Genomic DNA, 14994 nt, shown 5'->3' on the forward strand with positions numbered 1-14994 from the left:
AATCTGACAGTGCTGACAAAAAGATGTAGAGGCACCACAGTGAGCAGCAGGGCATTCTGGGAAAGGCAAACAAGAACAGCATGAGGCTCAGATGCGTCTTGTGTTCTCTCTCCGCCTGTTCCAACCCGTAGGAGGAGGACGAGGAGGAGGAAGAGGATGTGGAGGAGGGAAGGAAGACAAGGCATCCTGAAACTAGATCTTTATCTGACTGTGTTCCAGCTGCAGAAAATTAGACATGAACATGAAGTTTTGGAGATTTTAATGAAAAACTATCAGAAAACTGCAATAAGGTCCATTCATTTCTGTGAGGAGTTTGACAAATTACACCGTTATACTTTACTTCAGCATCCATCATGCAACAGAGACGCCGCAGGTCTTTTCTAACCATTCTCTTGGAGTTTAAATTCCCCTAGAACCTCAGACAACATGTGTCGAGAGAAACCTGACACGTGTGGTCAGGTGCTCCCCCCAAGAGTGTGTGAACAAATATGTGTGTAGGAGTTGAGAGAGAGGAAATGACTGTGAAGGAGTCCCTGCAGTCTCCATCACTGTGCTGAAGTTTGATATCAAGATCCTCAGCCTGATTTCCTAAACAGGAGTAAGCAGCTACAGAAAAGGACTGATTGATTTTTGTTTATTATGGGAACTTTGTTGTTTTTCTGTTCAATGATTGGGTGATATGCAGTCCTTCAGAGAATGTTAGGCCTTTAGTTTACATAAATTTCTGTGGTTGTTTGTAAAAGTAAAAAACAGCAGCATCTATCTTCACTCTGGGTGCAGCCTGGGGTCAGTTCTAGCAGTATCTTCTAAATATCTCTGCTGAAATAATTGTGTAATTCAAAACTGACGTCTGTGTAAAGGATTCAAAAGATACTGTTTGCATGAACCACTAGAAAGTTTTGAAGAATGGAGTTCTATTTTTTGGCAGTAAGCCACTTTGGAAGTGGCTCCATCTGGACTGCATTGATAAAATTATAATGACTTGTCGGAGCAGACACACTTCCTTCCAAAGTTGTTTATTTGTTCCCCCCAGTTTTTCAAGGTGGAAACAATTCACTTTATTCTTGGCTGCATTTGGACAAGTCATTAGCTCATCAGTCTGGTCAGAATTAAACTTTATTTTTCCAAACTGATGTTGTTCAAAGAGCTTGCTGTTCTTCAATTTTACACAGAACAGTACATCAAAATGGATGGAATATCCCTTTAATACAGAGACAGATGTGTTTATTTACGAGACCAAGGAGCTGGTTCAAAAACTCCTGCTATAGCTGAAAAGATAACTCTTTAAGTGATACTGACATGATCTTCTATTACCACTGCCCAAGCGTTTTTGAACATGTCTGCTGGTAAAACATAGAAAAGTGTTTTTTTCTCAACTTTACTGCATGATTCTTGTCTTCTGGGGTAAACAGTGAGGAACTCATGAGTGATTCATCAGTATTTTTTTCTGAATTCATTTCTTTTGTCTGGCTTTTAATTGCAGTTATTTTTTGCTTTTTAAGTAGTCTTTTATTTATGTTATTTTGTATTTTTATTAGGTTTTATGTTCTTTTTTTAAACTTCTTTTACTTTTAAGTTTGAATTTTAACAGATCATGGCTGTGTTTTATTGTACAGCACTTAGGTGAAACTGTTTGTTTTTAAAGTGCTTTATAAATAAAGTTAATTGGATTTGAGTTTGATTGGAATTTCTTTTTTTTTCCTTTGAAAGAGGAGGCCCAAGCTCCGATACCTTATTGTTAGTCCCTCTGCAGGGCCTTCCTCACAGGTTTGGTCTCTTTTTTTCTGTTATTTACAGACAGCTGGCTGCAGTACAAGTGTTCATGGCAGAAGTTCATCTTTTCTGCACAGACATTTTGGATCTTTATTACCAATTACAACATCAGAGGGTCTATTTCTACACATCTCCTGAGATGGAGTGTTGCAGTTGAAACTCCAGCAGCAATAATCACCTCCAGCCCAATGCTGGTAAGTGAGCTGTACAGAAAAGAAGTGTTAAGTGTAAGAAAGGGAGAAAAGAGGAGTGAGGAAGAGAAGGAGGGATAAATAAGAAACTAGAAAAATTTTGAAAACGTGTTGAAGGCTGCCTTTGTACCCAGTGCCTAAATTTCCATCATAACTTTGTAATAATCTAAACTAAGAAAGAAAAACTGTCTACATTTGATGTATGACCTGTAGACGTGTAAGGAAAACCAAGACCAAAGCAAACTGAGCTCCCTTCCTGCAAAGTTGGTACGCTAGTCTAAAACTTGCATAAACCCAACTCGGTCATTTAAAAACAAAACAACCTTTCCTGAATAACTTTTTACTGGCTACTACTTGACATGTTATAGAAAAAGATTTAGGTGGATCTGTCTTAATACTCCAGTCTAATGAAAAAATTCAACATTATGTTTTCATCACCTAGTCTCAACACATGAAAGCTATTGAGACAAAAACTCCTAATTTTAAAAAAAAAATTAAAAATAAAATGCTTTAAAATTAGGTGTGTCTCTTTTGTCCAGTCTAGTGAAACAATTCAACATTAACTTTTGGTCAGAAGTTCACATGACATGGAGGTTATTTAATTATTGTTTTTCAGGTGTCATTGGTTTGGTAATTTGTTGATGGTCCCAAAGCAAACCACTGTCTTGAGAAGGAGGGAGCACACAGAGGTGGGCTAAACCACCAATATATGTCATTCGACCCACATCTCACCATTGACCAGCACCAGGTCAAACTGCAGGAAGACACTCTGAATCCAACTTTGAGTCCCCCTTGTGGTCTGGTGCACTTCTGTTTTGTAGAGTGAGTTTGCAGCTTTTCTTACTTGCTGGTGTTCTAGTTTTCTGCAGTATCCTTTTTTTTCATTTGTTTTTTGTAGTTAGCATCATTCATGTGTTTGCTGCACATTTAGCTGTTTGTGGCGCGTTTGCACCTGTCAGCCACTGTACCCCATAGATGGACATATCGGAGTATTTTTGTGGGTCGCATAAATGACAAATGGACTGTACTTATATAGCGCCTTTCTTGGCCAATCAAGCCATTCAAAGGTCTTTACAACACAATCTGAGCCCTCCTTTACCCATCCACACAGCACTCTACAGAGCTAATCTGACTGAATCATTCTATGGAGACTAATCAATGCTTTAAACTTCATTCATACACCAATGTGGCACACATTGGAAGCAGTGAGTGGTTCTGTGTCTTGTCTAGGGCCACTTAGACATGTGACTCCCGCCAGGAATTGAACCTCCAACTCTTTTATTGGAAGACGATTGCTCTAACCACTCTAACCACTGATCCACAGCTGCCCAACTAGGGCTTGCATACCCAAACCCTATTTACTACCATGTAAGTATCATTCTAAAACTCCTTGCAGTTTGGCCTGCAGAATGACTTTTATTTATGTAAAAATAAAAATAAAATTTATTATAGACTGTTGGTAAATTATCACATGTAAGATATAAATACATACCATATAATATATTAGTTTTGACTTGGGCACAAGCCTGCTCTTAATGGCTATACTGCCCTCTGGTGTTCAAGTCTTGAATGCACAAAAGAAACCTTAGCTCAAGTTTTCTTGATGTGTGGCAGTCTTTGATCAAAGCTGGCATGAAGACTAATGCACACTTTCTTGAACGATGCAGCATAATGTTTGAGAATGAAGGAACCTACTAGTAAATCAAAGCGACCTTTGTTTTCTGTTTTTTACGGTTATGAAACAACTCTTTCTCAAAAAGGATGTTGGAGAAAACAGCAACAAACTAAACAAATGATATGCAAAAGTGTAGGCTTTTCAACTAAACTGCTCAGGAGGCTACAGTTATTGAAAGCCAACAGCTCAGGGGCTGGACTTCTGGCAGTTATTGTTATTAAGTAAATTTAATTTATGATTTAAATGGGTTAAAAGCCAAGAAAGTGTGTTTTTAAACAAGTTTTAAAAACAGCGAGAGATGGAGCCTGACAGACCTGCAGCAGCAGCAACTCATATCAATCAATCAAATCAATCAATCAAATTTTATTTGTATAGCACATTTCAGCAGCAAGGAATTTCAAGGTGCTTTACATAAGTAAAAAAACAAAAAAAAACAAAAAAAAAAACAGCATGTGACATTGAATAAACAGTAAGAAGACATCAAAAACCCGCACTCTAACCCTAATTTAGCCATAAGCAACTCTAAATAGGTGGGTTTTAAGTTGAGACTTAAATGCACCCATGCACACAACGGCATTTAAGGGTGAAGCAGCTCCGATGAATAAGAAGGGGCAAGACCATACAGAGACTTAAAATGGATTTGAAAGAACCAGTGAAGCGAGGGTAAAACTGGAGTTATATGTACCAGCTGCAGACGAGAGAGGGAGGCCTGGCTAACTCCAATCAAAAGAGAGTTAGAATAATCCAGACAGAACGTGGTAAATGCATGGATCAGTCTCTCCAAGTGTTGTCTAGATAAGAGGGGCAGAAGTTTTGACTGCCACCTTAACACTAAAGAGACTGAAATTTGGAGATCCTGAGGACAAACCCCCTCCTTCTGCTTAACAATTTGAGGGCTATTAGTTGCCCTTTGTTATTACACATGCTTGCAGCTAACACAGACACACCCACCACCCCAATGCGACATTCTCACTCTTTCTCAAGGGCTCCTTTTCACATGTTTTTGCTCTGAAGATGTGACTTAACCAGTGTTGACATGCAAGTAAAGTAGGTTGGGGTCCATTTTACACCCAAATTAGTGATGCTTTTGTTCAGGGTCAAAGAGTTACAAGTCAAAGGAAGGGACACAGCTGGGGCCACTGGGTTCAGTTTTTTTTTCATTAAAATTCAGGAAATTCAGTGCCATCCATCCCCTGATGTCAATGAGACAGTTAAGGAGAGGCTGAACAGAATCATTGTTTCAGAGGGAAAATAGACTTGACAGTCATCAACATATAAATTAAATAGCACAACATGTTTTCTAAAAAAAAAGTAGTGGCAGAAAATACAAAGAGAACAGGAGAGGACCAAGAATTGAGCCCTGAGGTAACCCACAGGGGAGGGCAGCAGAAGTCGAAATAAGATCATCCATCATGACACAGAACCTCCTATCAGAGAGGTAGGTCCTAAACTACTCCAGAGCTGAGCCAACTGGCGATGCCCTGGAGATGGGAATTTAGTGGTCCACTGTGTCAAAAGCAGCTAAAAGCACAAGTAAAACACAGTTCACAGAATCTATCGCTAAAAATACAGTATGCCATTAAAAACCCTTAAGAGCGGATTCAGTGCTGTGTTACATTATGCTTGGTTTTAATTGGTGCCACAGAATTCAGAACAGTGTGGCACAAAGAATTAAAATACAAGGAAAGCTCCTCTGTGCTGGAAGACACAGAGAGCTGCAAATCTAAATGATTAAAAACAGTGGTGAAATGAGCAGCAGTGGAAAGGTAAAAACCATGACAGCTCCAAGCAGCATGGATAAGCAACAGAATCTGACAAAACGCTAGAGCAGGGGTAGGCAACCCTGGTCTTCGAGTCACACTGTCCTGCAAGTTTTACTTGTTTTCCTGTTCCAGCACATCTGATTCAGTGGTTAAATTACCTCTTCATGTTCTGCAGAAGCCTGTTAATCACCCATTGATTTAAATCAGGTGTCTGCTTGGTTCTGGCCATGTCTGGGGTTCCTCAAGGTTTTTCTGTCGCTATCTGGGCTGTAGTTGAGGTATTATTTGAGCTTTTGAGATGTTATTCAGCTGCTCCTGGTTGTAAAAAACACACCTTGTTGTCATGGTTACGCATCATAACAAGTGTCGAAAAGTAAGTAGGTTTCGGTAAAAATTCCTTCCAGCTGCACATTATCTGATACCAGAGGAAATAATCATCCTAAAAAGTGATTTACATCCAGAAAAATAGGAATGAAAGTTTTTAAAAGCAGTATCTCAGAATAAATGTAACAGGGCTACTTCAACATGCAGCCACTTTAAGCGGCACAATTCTAGAAGGCTGTAGAAACGAACAATTTGCAAAACATTTGTATAGTTGAGAAAGCTCAAAACCTAAACATCAGAATACTTTAAGCTGAACATTTTTTTGGTAAAATCTTCAAAAATCATAACACTTAAATTCTTATTGTGCAAAAATCAAACGTTATAAAGATATCAAAAAGTCATTTCAGTCATGTAAAGTCCAGACCTGTGTAAACTTTTAAATTATATTTCTACAGTGAAGTATGCCTGAGCTTCAATACTTATTAGCATCCCTAATTAAATGACGTTGACGACACGTGAGTGTCTTTTGCTCATAGTATTAGTACAGATAAAAAAATATTACCATTTAATCACTACATTCAGACATTTTTTTAAAAACTACCTGGGTTGTCATGGCAACTTGCCTAGACTGCTTTAGACCTTTGATGACATCATATGTGATGTCATCATGCTTTTGATATGTCATACCTTGCTACCATAGTGACCCTTCAGAAACTAGGTTTAACATTCTACACTCAGACAGAGAGAGAGAAAGAGAGAGAGAGCACTGACTCAAAGCAACAAAACCTCTATGTTCTTCTATGTTCCTTGTGGTAAGCTTTATCAAAAGGACTGAAAGGAAATTCTTCAAACTATATTGTGTTGAAGGAGAGAATATGCTTTTAAAAATGCAAACTCAGAATTTGCAGATCCTTTCTTTGACACAAAGTTTGATATTCAAGACTGCCAGAACATCTGAATGGAGTCATACTGTTGGAGCAAACTTGTTACCTATGAGCAATCCAAGCAAGCCAGACAGAGTGGCCTCAGAGGTACAGCTGACCTGACCCGTATCACACCCAGATGAGAAAATCATCCTGAAGGTAGAGATGAAATGTTTCTTTTATAGAAGGATGATGATGTTTTATGAAAATACCAGGTTATCATCTGACTTAGTTAAAACTTAATTTAGCAACTTAATTTAAACTTAATTTAGTTTAGTTAAGTTTATCTTGGCTCATATTTTGACTGTCTTAGCCTGATTGTTGTTTAGTTCAGCTTTAACTTTATCATTATTTTATTTAGAGTATTTTAGCTACTATTTTGACTGTTTAGTTTCATGATTTCATTTAGATTATCCTATATTTCATTTAGATTATACATGATTGATCTGTATTTGATTATGAAGTTTCTATGACCTCTGTATTTGATTATTTATGTACCAGATTGTTGTTTATTTGACTCTGATGTTGTTTCTGTAATGTAAAGCACTTTGGATCACCTTGCTGCTGAAAAGTGCTATATAAGTAAATTTCACTTCATTTCACTTCACTTAAAAATATCTTAAGGGGCATAATTTATAATTTGGGCCATACAGATGTGCCTATTCTTTATGGACACTTTTTGGCTAACCAGATTCAGCTTAAACTTGGCCTAAACCATGGCATTAGCAACAGCTTCAGCCATAGGCAACAGTGAAAAGACACAAACATATGGTTATCAGATTAAACCATGACTAAAACTCAGCTCCATGGGCTAAGCCACTTGCTCAGCCAAAATCCAAGAGGTTCAATTTTTCTTTTCCTAACAAGCTGGTCTCACGGCCTCAACCACTACTCGGCATAAGCGACAGCGCAGAACCATGGACTTATGGTTATCTGAAGCCATGGCTGATGCTCAGATCTGTGGTTTAAGCCACATACTCAGCCAAGCTCCAAGAGCTTTAATTTGTTCAACCAATAACATCCCGGCTTGAAGCCCAGTACCAGCCTTGTTCTAAAACTTTATTTACATTCTAAGTCCAAGTCCTAATCAATGCATCTACCAAAGCCTCAGCCATGGCCTCAACCAAGGTCTCGATTTAACCTCCATAGCCTAAACCATGATCTCAGTGACGGCAAGCCTCAGCATAAGCCCGGCCTAAGCTCAGCCTAAGCCGTGGCATTAGCCACTGCCTCAGCCATGGCCTCAGCTACGGCCTCAGCTACGGCCTCAGCCACTGCACGGCATAAGCGACTTAGTCAGGGACAGGCGTGGTAAGACGTCTGATGGAAGTGATGTGCTAGTAACCTCTCCTTCCTAGTTTAGTTTGATCCTTCATTGTGGACCATAAGGACAAACTGTTTCAATGCAATATACAACATCTTTGCAGTGCTACTAAAACTGCCAATTGGTCCCAGCACGTTTTGTTTGATGATGAATCCTGGAGTGAAGCAACAGTTGAGGTGTCAGTCAACAGCATCCAGTCCAGAGCCTCCTTCATCACTCCCAAAGGTACCCCAGTGCATGCCGACCCAAAAAGGTGAACTATTTCGCACTCGACGGGGCAGAGCAGTAAGACCACCTAAGAAGCTCAACTTAGTCAGGGACAGGCGTGGTAAGACGTCTGATGGAAGTGATGTGCTAGTAACCTCTCCTTCCTAGTTTAGTTTGATCCTTCATTGTGGACCATAAGGACAAACTGTTTCAATGCAATATACAACATCTTTGCAGTGCTACTAAAACTGCCAATTGGTCCCAGCACGTTTTGTTTGATGATGAATCCTGGAGTGAAGCAACAGTTGAGGTGTCAGTCAACAGCATCCAGTCCAGAGCCTCCTTCATCACCCCCAAAGGTACCCCAGCGCATGCCGACCCAAAAAGGTGAACTCTTTCGCACACGACGGGGCAGAGCAGTAAGACCACCTAAAAAGCTCAACTTAGTCAGGGACAGGCGTGGTAAGACGTCTGATGGAAGTGATGTGCTAGTAACCTCTCCTTCCTAGTTTAGTTTGATCCTACATTGTGGACCATAAGGACAAACTGTTTCAATGCAATATACAACATCTTTGCAGTGCTCCTAAAACTGCCAATTGGTCCCAGCACGTTTTGTTTGACGATGAATCCTGGAGTGAAGCAACAGTTGAGGTGTCAGTCAACAGTATCCAGTCCAGAGCCTCCTTCATCACTCCCAAAGGTACCCCAGTGCATACCGACCCAAACATGTGAACTCTTTCGCACTCAACGGGGAAGAGCAGTAAGACCACCTAAAAAGCTCAACTTATGAACTGTCTTAGTCAGGGACAGGCGTGGTAAGACGTCTGATGGAAGTGATGTGCTAGTAACCTCTCCTTCCTAGTTTAGTTTGATCCTACATTGTGGACCATAAAGACAAACTGTTTCAATGCAATATAGAACATCTTTGCAGTGCTACTAAAACTGCCAATTGGTCCCAGCACGTTTTGTTTGATGATGAATTCTGGTGTGAAGCAACAGTTGAGGTGTCAGTCAACAGCATCCAGTCCAGAGCCTCCTTCATCACCCCCAAAGGTACCCCAGTGCATGCCGACCCAAACAGGTGAACTCTTTTGCACTCAACGGGGCAGAGCAGTAAGACCACCAAAGAAGCTCAACTTAGTCAGGGACAGGCGTGGTAGGACGTCTGATGGAAGTGATGTGCTAGTAACCTCTCCTTCCTAGTTTAGTTTGACTTCCTGTTCATTTAATAAGCTAAGATATCCACTGTGTGTTAAGCTTAAAGAAAAACAGTGAAAAGTATTGTTACAGGTTAGTGTTGTGAAGCTAAAAAATATTTCCAGTTGGGATAGTTTTTAGAGATACTTTCTCAGGTTATTATATTTGAAGCACTGAACTTTTTGTTTTATTACTGGGAAAGGGTAATATAATCTATTGCTATAAAAGTGTTTGGGTACGCTGTCTGTATATTCCTAATTTGTATCCATACCTAGTTGTTGTCATACCTGGTGAGATAAAGAGTACAGGTCTTTAGCTGGATCCTGCCTCATTTTCTGTCTAAGCTCAATTTATACTCAGTATTTATATTATAGTGACAACAAGCCTTGGCCTATGTCAAGTATAATTTGTTTTTGTACCACAAAGAGGTGAAGAGTGGTGACACTGAGCGTTTGTTTACCTATAAAAAAGAGCTAAAGTGACTGAAAATACGTCAATAATGGTGACATCCATGGAGGAGCTATTTGAGGAGAAGAAGAGATGAAGAAGCTTGACAATTTGGAGGTATTGGTAAGTAATCACTCTTAGATTTTTTAAGTAAAGTATGCAGATAGTTTTTTTTTAAACAATCAAAAATCTTCAGGGGATGGATTCAAATGGATTTCTGAGACATTAAGCATTTGTCTAGATTGTTTTAGAGACACTAGTTGAGATTTAACATGAGGTTTTTTCAACAGTGGCTTTCTCTTTGCCACTATCTCATAAAACTTACAACTAGACTGAAACCAGTCTTAGACTGGTGAAGAACCTGGGCAACAGCTTTTTATGTACAGTCTCTCCCATCTCACCTGCTGAAGCTTGTAACTCCTTCGAGTGTTCTCAGGTGGCCTCTCTTACTGATGTCCTTCTTCACAGTCACTCAATTTGTGAGGACGGCCTGCTCTTGGTAGATTTACACATGCTCCAATATTCTTTCCATTTCTTAATGTATTTAACAGAACTCCTGGGGATGTTTAGTGCCTTAGAAATCATTTTGTATTCATACCCTGACTTGTACATTACAATATTTTTTTTCCTCTGAGATTAATTCAAAGTCTTTAAAGGAGGTGAATATTTATGCAGTCACTTATTTTATATTATATTTATTAGAAGGAATTACTCTGTAGAAATCAGATTTTTGACACTGAAGATTTTTTTTCTTTGTAAAAAGGCCAATTTAAACTGACCATGATTGAACCATGACAGCAATAAAAGCATAAAACATCCAGGTGTGTGAATACTTTTTATAGGCATTGTATGCCTGAGCTATAGAGATCCAAGGAGGGATAGGCTTTCTCAGGTGTTTCACCAAAATCCCATTTATTTTATTTTTTTCTCAAAGCTTTTTGCAAATTTTGTTTACCCGGTACAATGTACCACTACCAAAGGTCATAGCACACTATTACTGATCAAGCTGTACATTTTGATGTATAATTTGCATGTTTTATTTTAAAGCTGTGTGACGAGACAGGACAACATTTTTTGAAGAGGATAGTAATATGGGTGCTTCAAAGCCTATGCATTGGCACCCTTAATAAAGGGAGAAATACCATTTTCTGTGAAATAGCAGAGTTAATATGGACTTCTAAATGACTTTATTGGAATTAGCTGACTAACCTAAAACTGAATCATTAAAGTTTTAACAAGGAGAACAAAACCTAAAAGGAGCAAAAGGCCTGAAAATACTCCAAGAGTTTTTTTTCGGGATGAGGTCCAAGGGGTGCCTTAATAGTTTCACATTTTGCTCTTGTATTTGGCCAGAGACTATGATGGTAGAGTGGAAGACTTCAGGGGAAACCTGAAGATTTCTGCTCCAGTTTCAGTTGACCTACATGACACTTTTATGATTGTGCGGTGAATCTTTAAAGAAATAGCTCAACATTTTGGTAAATATAGCTCACAAAATGCTAACTCATTATGTGAGACCCTTAAATGAGTTACCGCCATCATAAAAAAGTTCTACATCATAATGAAAAAGAAGCCCTCTGACACCTCTGTCTGCAGTTATGGTTTATTTTCTCTTCAGATCTTTCTTTTATAATCTGAAAGTATTGTTAACCATCTTAGCAGCTGGTAGCAAGCTGGAAAATTTGAGAGTATAAAGATTATTTTCTGCAAATGCACATCATAACTTTTAAGTGCTCCAGTCTTGAAAGAAAAACAGATGTTCACTGTGAGTTTCTCATCATGGAAGGAGGCTGTGTGTGTGTTCAGTGGTCCCCACACCTTTAAACATCTGATACAATTTAAAATGTTTGCTGTTCCATGCTGGGATACAAAATATCTCTTGTTTCCTTTCAGTCAGTGGGGTGTGAGCTCTTGCAAACAAAGACTTAAGTCATATTTCGTCATTAAAAATGAGGAAGACCAGACATGCTACTGTAGTTCTTAAAAGGGTAGTTCAGGTTTTTTTTGCGTTAGACCATTTGCTGGTCATTTCGTTGCAAACACTCTGAATTCAGTGAAACTGCAGCTGAAATTTCACATATTTTTTTCACATTTTTGAGTCATGGACTGCTCTCTAACAATACCAGCCCACTACCCTAAGACCGAAGTGGATGGTTGCCATCTTCAGACAACTCAAATCTAAATTTTTAGTGGCTCATGCAAATTCTATTTCTAAAACCTTTGCATTGCTATTATTTCACGTTACATGGGTATTTCTGCAGAAATATTATGATATTCCGTCTAGTGTGCTCTGGACTGCACTGGAAGTGCTACGGCTGCTGCTGCAGTTATTTGCACTTGAAATAGTGCAAAATTATATGTAAATAAATGAGTAATGGAAAATTTAACAGTTTATAGAATATTGTTTGCATGTACTGCTATAAAACTTTGGCGACTGGAGTTGTTTTGAGAAAGCAGCAGTCCATTCAAGTCTTAGCCCCCTTCAGACTAGCAGTTAGTTTGTCAAACTGGTCAGACTTAAATTCTGTCTTCAAATTGAGGTTGTTCAAGGAGCTATCTACAACAGGTAATATACTAATTGTTCACAACATTCCCACTATACCCCACTTTAAAAGATGTGAACTACTCCTTTGAAGAGGATAGCCATAATCCAAGCAGCTGTTACTCCAGGAATTAGGATTTTTATTGCTTGAAAAAGGCCTTTGGTTTAGTCTGAAAGGAAAATTAGGGCTACTTTAACTAGTATTTTGAGCGTTGCACTAGTATTGAACTCACACATTTCAACAGTCTAGTATGTTTGCTTTTACTTTCATAAAATATTTGAATACTTCCTTTACCTATGTGTGATACTTTTTACTTCAAGAATCTGTCAGAAAACTGGTCCATGCATTTATCATGTCTAGCCTGGACTATTGTAATTCTTTGTCTTGGTGTCCAAAAAAACTCTTTAAAAAGTCTTCAACTAAACCAAAATGCTGCTGCCGTGGTTCTAATGAGAGTTAGAAGGAGAGATAAGATTTCTCCAGTTTTGGCTTCTCTCCATTTGCTTTCAGTCAAATTCAGAATAGAATTTAAAATCTTACTTCTAACATGCAAAGCTCGCAACAACCAAGCTTCATCTTATATAAACAATCTTATTGTTCCATATTTTCCTAACAGAGCACTTTGCTCTCAAACTGCAGGTTTGGGAGTGAAGTTTCTAAAAGTAGAACAGGAGGCAGAGCTTTCAGTTCACAGGCTCCTCTCTTGTTGAACCAACTTCCAGTTTCTGTCCATGAGGCTGACACCCTGATTTTTCTTTTTAAAAAAATCCTATAGTTCGGGTTGGTCTGGGTTTCCTGAGCTATCCCTTAGTTCTGCTGCTATAGACTTAGACTGCTGGAGGACAAACTGATCACATTTCCTCACTCTGCTGCTGTCTTTACTCACTTTACTCTTCATGTTTATATTTTTAATTAATTGTAACATTAGCGTGTTTTTTTCTCAATAGAAACTACACCTGGACAACTCCTTCTGTGTTTGTGTCTCTTTCCTGTCCTCTCAAACCCCAGCCAGTCGAAGCAGATGGCCACCCACCCTATATGCTTACAAAGAAGGTAAGAAAATCTTTATTCTTCCTCTGATCTAAAACGTTTGCTCAGTTTTGTCGCCGGCAGAGTTCTAGGGTCATTGAAGTCACATGTATGCAGCCATCATGTGCGACACCAGGGGGGTGTCACATGATCATTTCAGATGGTGTAATTACATGAATGAATGGAAAAACAGCCTGAGGAGGAATGTTTTATGATAAAGACCACCAAGCAGGACAGATGGTCTTGGATCAATGGGAAAATTAACTTATGCAGCTAAAAATGACATAGAATTGAATATTTTTATTTTCATTGTATATAAATGACTAAAAACGCAATCCTCCTCAAGCCAAAAGTAATAAAATAGTCCTTAAAAAATAGGAAATAAAAACTTATAAAATAATAGTCAGTACTTGCAAACATTGCAGATATTGCACAATCCTAAACTGCATTCTGTGATATTACACTATGTTAAATTTACATTGATCTGGAGTGCTCAAGATGGCTGCATGTTGGAGTAGCTCTGTTACACTCATTCTGAGATATTGCTTTTGAAATTTTTAATTCCTCTTTTTTGTAACTCGCTTTTTTGGATGATTATTTCCTCTGGTATCCGATGCTGTGCAGCTACAAGGATTTTTTACTGAAACCTTTTACTTTTGGACATCTTGTTATGATGCGTAACCATAACAACAATTGTTAAACGTGAAGAACCCTGAAGTCCAGTCATGGCCAGAACCAAGCATACTGCCCGTAAATCCATCGGAGGTAAAGCTCCCAGGAAGCAGCTGGGCACCAAAGCTGCCCGCAAGAATGCCCCGGCCACCAGCGGGGTGAAGAAGCTTCACCTCTACAGGCCCCAGTACCTTGGCTCTCAGAGAGATCCATCACTACCAGAAGTCCACTGAGCTGCTCATTCAGAAGCTGCCCTTTCAGCGTCTGGTCCTGGTCAAGACCGACCTGCGATTCCAGAGCTTGGCCATCATGGCTCTGTTGGAGGTCAGCGAGGCTTACCTGGTGGGGCTCTTTGAGGACACCAGGATCAAGGACAAATCGGGACAGACTGCTACAAGAGATCCTTCCTGCCAACAGCCACCAGCATCTATAACAACTCTTTTACAAAACCAGGATAATGAGCTACAACAACATTTAATTTCCCTTTGGGATTAATAAAGTATTCTTGAATTTGAATTGAGCAGACTTTTTCAAATTTTGTCCTGTAACAACCACAAACTTCCAACTATTTACAAGGGTTTTATGTGATAGATCGACACACTGTAGTGCATGAATATGAATAAGAACGAAAATGATAAATGGTTTTCAAAATTCTGTACAAATAAAAATCTGAAAAGTGTGGTATGCTTTTGTACTCACACCCAAATCAGTACTGTGTAGACTCACCTTTCACTGTGAGTTTTTTGGGTTTGTCTCTACCAGCTTTGCACATTTAAAAACTGAAATTTTTACCCATTCTTCTTTTCAAAATAGTCGCAGCTCAGTCAATTCAATTCAATTCAATTCAATTCAATTCAATTCAATTCAATTCAATTCAATTCAATTCAATTCAATTCAATTCAATTCAATTCAATTCAATTCAATTC

This window comes from Kryptolebias marmoratus, linkage group LG10, assembly GCF_001649575.2.
Source record: "Kryptolebias marmoratus isolate JLee-2015 linkage group LG10, ASM164957v2, whole genome shotgun sequence".
Taxonomy (NCBI): domain Eukaryota; kingdom Metazoa; phylum Chordata; class Actinopteri; order Cyprinodontiformes; family Rivulidae; genus Kryptolebias; species Kryptolebias marmoratus.